At 38.6% G+C, this 8,379-nt stretch overlaps 1 protein-coding gene across 1 annotated transcript in view; it reads right to left on the bottom strand.

Annotated features, from left to right (window-relative positions):
* LOC148948182 (uncharacterized) overlaps positions 1-8,379 on the bottom strand; it is a 445,032-nt gene that overhangs the window by 53,814 nt on the left and 382,839 nt on the right. The gene's annotated exons all lie outside the window — the stretch shown is intronic.

Raw genomic sequence — 8,379 nt, 5'->3', positions numbered from 1 at the left:
GAATGAAAATAATCAAGGCTAAAGAAATGGGAACCATGGATCAATTGTCAATTACAAATTTGTGGCTCATGTGTCTTTTTCTCTTCTTTATAAATGATTCCTACTGAATTACTTTGGTTTCGATTAAAAGAAGAAAATAAAAGAACCCAAAGATAAATTTCAGCCACAGGTATACCACTTTGTTTATGGTATTGTGCAGAATTATGTATCTCTGGACCAAGAGACCCAACCGCAGAAAAAAACTGAAAAGCATTGTTTTGTCCGTATATAATCTTCGAAAAGACCCAAAACTTTTGTTTTTGAATTGGTGGGAAAATCAGTTTTTCAGTACCTGGGATATGTTTTGTTTATTGAAAAAAAAAGGATTGTCTACTATACAATATTTCAATGCGTTCTGATATTAACCTGTGTTATAAATTTTACTTTCTGAATTAGTTTAAAATTTTCAGAATTGTTTAATTATGATTTTGTTTGCTTGCCTAAATAGACCACAAGATTTATTTGAAAGGCAGGGGGCCTGAAAATGATTAAAGTTACGGTAACTCACAGCCCTTGACCAAGGTAACTGGAATTTTAAAAACTAAAAGACTTGTCTCTTTTTTCGACTTTTTTTGTGTTGGTGCTGCCCCAAAACTAGATTTAAACTAGAACCCACAGTTTGTTTGATTGGCATTGGATGAGGAACCCAAATGACCAAACCTTAGGATTTATATGTTCTGAACTTATGCCAATAAATACGTTGTGTAAGAGGGCTCTTATGCACTAAAAAAAGCATTAAATGAGCAAGTCCTATACTCCCAAAAAATGGAATCAATGTGTCGGTTGTTATTTGTTTGGTGAACAGTCTAAGAGTTGATTGAATTGAAACTTACTACTGTAAGTTGCTTTGCTAGGCATACTCTTGGGTGTCCTTGTCCTCCCTAGAAAATTGGCCAAAATTAGCATTCTGAGCAGCTTGAAAAGATTCTCTATGGTGTTTTTTTGCCACGAAGACCTAAAAGAATCAAAGATTTGTGTCTAAAATCGGCTTTTAAATACCCTGCATTGCTTGTGAATCTCGTTTCAAGAGGAAGTCTATGTGGTAAAAATCTGAGGCGAGCTTTTTGTTTGTTTTTATGAAGTCTAGTTGCTAATTATTCAGGTCCTTTAAAATTTGCCTGGATTTAAGAAGCTCCTCTTATCTCAAATTATTACGATGCAGTTAATTTTGATGCCAGTCTAAGAAAATCCTATAAAGCAAAATTTTTAGAAACAAACTTAGCATCTCAATAAGTGGGGGTGGAAATTCTGCTGTTACCAATTATGAGAAGTTACCAATTTGTTCTAAACTGTATTGATTTAGAATGACTCCATTAGGCTAAAGATGTGAAATTACTAAAGCTCCAATAAGTCCTTATGAATCTTGTTTTATTTATTTGGAAACTATAAGTTGCACCCAGTAAACCTGTAATCCGAAAACAATGTTGTCACTCTGAGAAACAACCGAGTTGGGCTTTGAAATAAAATTAGAGTGTTTAAACCCACAGTAATAGCTTTTATTCTCAGATATAGTTACTTCTATAAATTTATCACTGACTTGTAGGTACAACATTTTGTCTTAACTTGAAATTTCAGAATTTTGAAAAGCGCATTAAAACGCTAAATCTCCGCAGTATTGATACTTCTGGGATCAAAGAGCGGTACGCAGTTGAAATTAAAAACACTCTTGAAAGCCTGTCCGAACTTTCGGATGCTGAAGCCATGTGGGACTCGTTCAAAACTGAAGTCTCCAACGCAACCAGAACAACTCTTGGCTTGCAAGTTTAGGTCAAAAAGCCCCGTCAAGTTTAGGTCAAAAAGTTCGAACCTTAAAACGTACAGGGATTAGGAGGTACAGTTGGGGGGCTGCCGCCCCCAAACCCCCCGCTTTTGCACCCTTTAAATAAAAAAAAATTAAGTTTTTTAAACTGATAGTAAGGGGCGACATTAAAACTTAAAACGAACAGAAATTATTCCGTATATGAAAGGGGCTGTCCCCTCCTCAACGCCTCGCTCTTTACGCTAACGTTTGACTTTCTCACAACTCTATTTTTGTTAAACAATAAAAAACTTTAGCATAAAGAGCGAGGCGTTGAGGAGGGGACAGCCCCTTTCATATACGGAATAATTTCTGTTCGTTTTAAGTTTTAATGTCACTCCTTATTTTCAGTTTAAAAAACTTTTTTTTTTATTTAAAGGGTGCAAAAGCGGGGGGTTTGGGGGGCGGCAGCCCCCCCAACTGTACCTCCTAATCCCTGTAAGTTTTAAGGTTCGAACTTTTGACTCAGCCTCTTTATCTCTTTAGAAAACGTAGTTTTTTTAAAATAATTTCTGCACGTTTTTGTACAGTTTATTACTTATTATTGCTTGACTAACTGTTAGCTGATCGTATCAGGAGATAAAGTTGGAGGGCTGCCGCCCCCCAAACCCCCCGCCTTTGAAGATTCTTTTGTTAAGGCTTTTAATTCCTGAATACTCAAATCAAATGCACAGTAAGATTTTCTTTTTCAACTTTTCTTCGAGCATGCGGGCATACGGCAGGTTATCAAAGCAATGGAGACTTACCTGTAAGCTGAAGGCCGACTGAGATATTCTTCTGGAGACGTCTGTTGAGCCGAAGGATTTAATAGATTGGATTTAAAACAGAAACTGAGTTTTTTTTTAACTTTAAATTTAAGAGATACTACTTTAAATTCAATATATAAAAAACTTACTCTGACGGGGAATTGAACCTTGGTCTTCCGCCTGACAGAAAGGTATACTGACTACTGTACTATCAGATACTTGTTTAGTTATTTTTATTGGCTCGGCAACAGAAAAAACCCAACGGTTTTTTTGTCAAAGTTTCTTCTGGGAAAGAGCTGGAATCTTTGGAAGCTTGCAGTCGGTCTTGTCAGGTTAAGAGGACTATTTTGATCTAATTTAATCATGAAATACTATGCTTTAAGGAATTTCAGAAATTAACATGGGCTTTTATAGGAAAACGAGGTTTTTCGTTAATGTAAATTGGGGGGATAGTTTTTTCGGTCTGAAAATATGAAAAGGCCCTAACAGGTCGAATTCCGCTTCAAATGAGTCCTCATTCACTCGGATCCGTTGCCAACTGTGGCTTGTAGGTGTGGCTAAAAAAATAAGGTTTTTCGTAAATGTAAATTCGGGGGATAGTTTTTTCGGTCTGAGAATATCAAAGGGCCCTAACAGGTCGAATTCCGCGTCAAATGAGTCCTCATTCACCCGGATCCGTTGCCAACTGTAGCCTGTAGGCGTGGCTTAAAAAAATAACTTGATATTTGGTTTTTTGAAACAGGGAAGGAGTGATAGGATTGAGCTGAAATTTTTAGGATAAGCTTACAGGTCCTAGGAAAGCTTATCCTCTAAATTTCAGCCCGATCGGACAACGTTAAAGAGGGGCTGTAGTGGGAAAAATTAACATGGGCTCTTATAGGAAAACGAGGTTTTTCGTAAATGTAAATTCGGGGGATAAATTTTTCGGTCTGAAAATCTCCCACTCCCTAACAGGTCAAATTCCGCTTCGAATGAGTCCTCATTCACCCGTATCCGTCGCCAACTGTGGCCTCTAGGTGTGTCAGATAAAAAAAAATAATTTGATGAACATTAAGTGGCTATATTTGGTTTTTAGAAAACAGAGAAGGAGTGATAGGATTGAGCTGAAATTTTTAGGATAAGCTCCCAGGCCCTAGGAAAGCTTATCCTCTAAATTTCAGTCCGATCGGACAATGTTAAAGGGTGACTGTGGTGGAAGGGTCGAAACTTTCGGCCCACTTTCCCCCATGAAGATAAAGTCGGAGGGGGGGGGGTGAAATTTTGCATATTTCTTAGTTTGAGCTTAGGCTACAAAAAGCGATCACCACCGTCTCTCTGCGACCGCTAGGACCGGAAATCGCTTAACATTGTGGTGGGTCGCCTCTTTAAAGAGGCACAAGTGTGCCTCCTTGATCCTTGAGATTGCGAACGAGTTCCGTCAGCTCAAAGACACAGAAATATCTGGGGGGGATAGGGTTGAGGAAAAGGAGTGAGGTTTTGAGGAAATAAATTGGCATTATAATAGATTTAGAGGGGTTTACTCTCATGTCCAACTCCGCCGCGTCATCTGCCATATCACTGAGAATACTCATAGGGTTACTTACTCAGATTCGGTAGCAGATTTCAACAACCGTTAGGTTATCCACAAATTTTCATCTGTCAGGAAATTGCTTAGCCATGCTATTTATACTTTCAAATGGGGATAAATCCATTTATTTAGACAGTGAAAAAACAGGTACAAAAGTCCAGATATTTCGGTCACATATACAGCGACCGTCTTCAGTAGAAATACTTTTGTACCTTGTTGAGGAAAAGTCGAAATATCTGGACTTTTGTACCTGTTTTTTCACTGTCTAAATAAATGGATTTATCCCCATTTGAAAGTTTATTTGTTCGTCTTAGAACGGCAGTGTGGTCTAAGAAAACAACACCTAATTTAAAGGTGTTACGTCGAAAACATGCTATTTATCATGACAGAAAAAAGGAGGGGACTTAGGAGAGTACCTTGGGTTGCTCCATCATGTAGAGGGAGGGGACTGGAATAATGATTCTGATATTTGAATACCTGTGATCTATTTGATAGAAAGGAGGCAACCAATTTAACCAGCAAATAATTAATATTGAAATCCGTTACAAGTTTCTCAACTAAACTATTGTGGTTAACAAGGTTAAATGCTTTTTTAAGGTCAGTGGAAATTAAATTTAGCCAGCAATTAGGTTTTTCGAGAATTTTCCCAATTGAGTCAATAAGAAAAACAAGGTAATGGGAAGAGAGGTGGATTTGATGTTCCCGAATTGTCTCAGGTCAGTAAGAGGTAGGATTTTCTTCTTTAGCCAATCTGCGAGAAATCCTTCATATAGCTTAGAGAAAATAGGAGCAAGTTAAATAGAACAAGCAACTTCAAAACCAGGTTTTCCGTCTTACTTTTTCAAGGGGGTTGTGAAACCCTGTTTTCAAATTTGTGGATATTGGCCAGGCTCAACAATCTCATTGAAAATAACAGACAAGGGCTTTGAGAGAAAGTCACTGAAAGCACTAATAAGAGGAAACAGGATAAAGGGCAGACACTTGTTTTTCATAGTTTCACAATTCTTTATTTGATCTCAGACGGAGATATGGAAGGGAAAACAGGTGGGAGAACATCAGCAGGTAATTGATAAGACAATGATGGAAAACTCTGGACGATGGAAGCAAGGAACTTGTTAAGATTATTAGCTGTAATTTCTGGGGATTCAGGCTGGTTAAAGTCAAGCTGGTCTAGACTCCTACCACACAAATTTTTACCTCTGAATATCTATTTTTTGGTTTATTGGTAAACAATTCTTTGACCTTATTATTGTTGTAGGATCGGGCAGATTGACATATTTCCTTTTTAATCGCTTTTCTTAGTTTATTAGTTTCATCTAATTTACCATTTCTGAAAATATTCAATTTTTTCCAAATTAGCGATTTTATGGGTTGGTTAATGAATAGTTTGTCACTGGAGCACTTTTTAAATCTTTTTTTCCGGGAAAAAAATTAGGAATTTATCATTTAGCTTTTTGTGAAAGGTAGTGATTTTTTCATCAAGATTGTGCAAATTATGAATATCAGACCGATTCTCAGCACTCAGCTACGTTCCAAAAGAAAGAAGGCCAGCATTTTGAAGGGAGCAGAAAGAGCCTTAAGTTACTGAGAATGTATGCTTAAAATTAAAAGAGGAGGGAAATATGATAGTTGCCACCTAATGGAGGCAAAGCTGAGGGGGGACTGTAATAATTGTTCAGATTAGTTAAAATAACATCTAGAGATTTATTTCCCCTAGTTGTTGGTATTTTAACTATTTGCTTAACTGTTAGAGAGGAGCGAATTGAATTCATCTTAAGTTCATAGGCGTCACCAACCAGAAAAAGTCCAGCATTTGGGTACTTAGAGTTAACAAAATCAGCACTGATCTGCAACTGCTGGAGAAAATTGCGTCTTGCAGCAATATTTTGGTTTGGCGAGTAATAGAAGACAGCTATTGCAATATTTTAGGGACGGGGGAGTACTTTGGGTCTAATACTTAGCCAAAGGAATATATCGTACTCAGATAAATTAGGAACAGGAATAATTTTTGGGAAAAGATTGCATTTAGTGAAAAAACATGACACCACCTCCTTTTTTTCCAAGTTAGTGATTCAAAGGACTAAGCTGAATATATTCTGAATAATTTGACAAACGAACAGAACTTTGGTCATGAGATTGTACTTCTGTAACAGCTATAACGTCAATTTGACTTAATTGTGATAGCACCTTGAGTTCAGTAAGTTTGTCGAAATTAATGCTTTCGGTGTTAGTGTTTAATTATTTTGGATATTTAAATCGACTGGGAAAACGTAACTGTCGCTGAGTTTCAGTAATTCTTGGGGTTGGTTTTAAATTTGGGCTGTGGGATGGTGCTGATAATTTTTGGGGCGGACTATTTATTAACGGATAATTTTTGCATGTATGAACTCTCAAACCAGAGTCCCATTAGTTGGGTACCCATGGCTCGGATTTACTTTGGTAAATGACGGATGGAGACCCGAGCCAGTCAACAACATTTTGGGTGCATGGAGAGGATTAGGTATGCAAGGGGGCTTGTGACTGAAGAGATATGAGTAAAAGGGGATTGTGGGAGGTTTTGGATGCAGTAATGTGTGTGACGGTGAATTCACTGTTCGTGAGTAAATTTCTGGGTTGGAGGGGTGTTTCGAGGAGAGGATACCTGGGACATGTTGCTTTGTATCGAATAGGGAGGTATGTAACGAGGGGTATTTAATAAGGGAGGAATGGTATCTGTAGCGCTGCCTAGACAATAGGGTTTTCCAGTGAGGAATCTGACTGGTAACAGCTGGGACAGCCCAAGTTTGTACACTTGGCTTTTCTTTGCAGATTGATTTTTTTTTACAAAAGGGGAATAGGGGACATAAAAAATACAGGTTATCACACTTCACTTATCTTGGTTCTATTGTATCATCGGATGGCTGCATCAACCTTAAAGTTGCTTTCCACGCGACCAAGGCCTCTGCCGTCTTCGCTAGATTGAGCCATATTTGGAAGAAGCCAATGATCAAATGAGTCACCAAAATGAAGATCCTTAGATGGTCACTATTCACTTCTGCTATACAGAGCTGAAACTTTGCCCACAACTGCAGCTGTATAGTGCCGTCTCAACACCATTCAATCTAAGTGGCTTCAAATAATCGAGGGAATCAGATGGACTGATTTTGTCAGCGAAAACCGCCTACGTAGTATGACTTTCCAGTCACCCTTGTCACACCTGGTTTCCGAGTGGTCTTTTCGTTGGTTTCGACATATTTTATGATTGCCCACCGACACTCCGGCTTGGATTCTTTACGAATATGAACCAACTAGTCGTGGCTGCAAGCGTCCATGAGAAAGACCCAAAATCCAGTGGAGTGTTAGTATTGGGAATATCCTGGAACAACCTTGAATTTCGCTATCTGATAGAGAGGCCCTTGCTGCAGACTGCCCCACGTGGAGACGGTTAACGACGCTCTCAACAACAACCCGACATAAGGATTAAGTAAGTAAGTAAGTTACATTTTGTTCAACGTAGTCAAAAGGTACAGAAATAATGTCTTTGAGGATGACTACCCCTCCCCCACTGGCCTCAGGGCAAAGGTTGTAAGCTATGCCTTGGGGCACATAAGGTTTTTACAGAAAGCCTTGTGGTAGAAACTTCAAAATGGGATCATTCAAAAAGAAATTGAGAGGGCTATTACCCTGTTTAATAGTCGAAAGTGATCAAAGGGTGAATGCCCCCCCCCCACAGCCATCATTTCCCCAAACATTTCCGATCAACATTTTGTTCTAGCTCTTTTGTTCGACGTAGTTAATAGGTCTGGAAATGATGTCATTGAGGATGACAATCCCCCCCCTCTCTCCCACAGCCTTCAGGATAAGGGTTGTAAATTATTTCCTTGGGGCATATAAGGTTCTTATGGAAAGTGTTGTCGTAGAAACTCTCAAAAGGGCTCATTCGAATGGAAATTGAGAGGACTAGTGCCCTTTATAATTAGTCGAAAGCTATCAGAGGGCTAAAGACCCCCCCCCCCCACAAACACACACACACCCATCATCTCCCTAGGCATCATTTCCCTAAGCAAAATTAAAATTTTGAATAAGCTATTTTGTTCATAGTATTTGAAAGGTCCAGAAATTATGTCTTTGACGATAGAAATCCCCCCAGCTCTCAGGGCAAGGGTTTTAGGTTATGCCCTGTGGGTATATAAGGTTTTATAGAAAGCGTAGTAATATACATTTCGGAAGGGGCTCAATGCATTGGCAAT

The sequence above is a fragment of the Artemia sp. Qi Xiang Cuo genome, chromosome 10 (assembly GCF_049724085.1).
Source record: "Artemia sp. Qi Xiang Cuo chromosome 10, ASM4972408v1, whole genome shotgun sequence".
In the NCBI taxonomy this organism is placed as follows: domain Eukaryota; kingdom Metazoa; phylum Arthropoda; class Branchiopoda; order Anostraca; family Artemiidae; genus Artemia; species Artemia sp. Qi Xiang Cuo.
The sequence above is the reverse complement of the archived record's forward strand: the minus strand, read 5'-3'. Positions and strand labels throughout refer to the sequence as shown.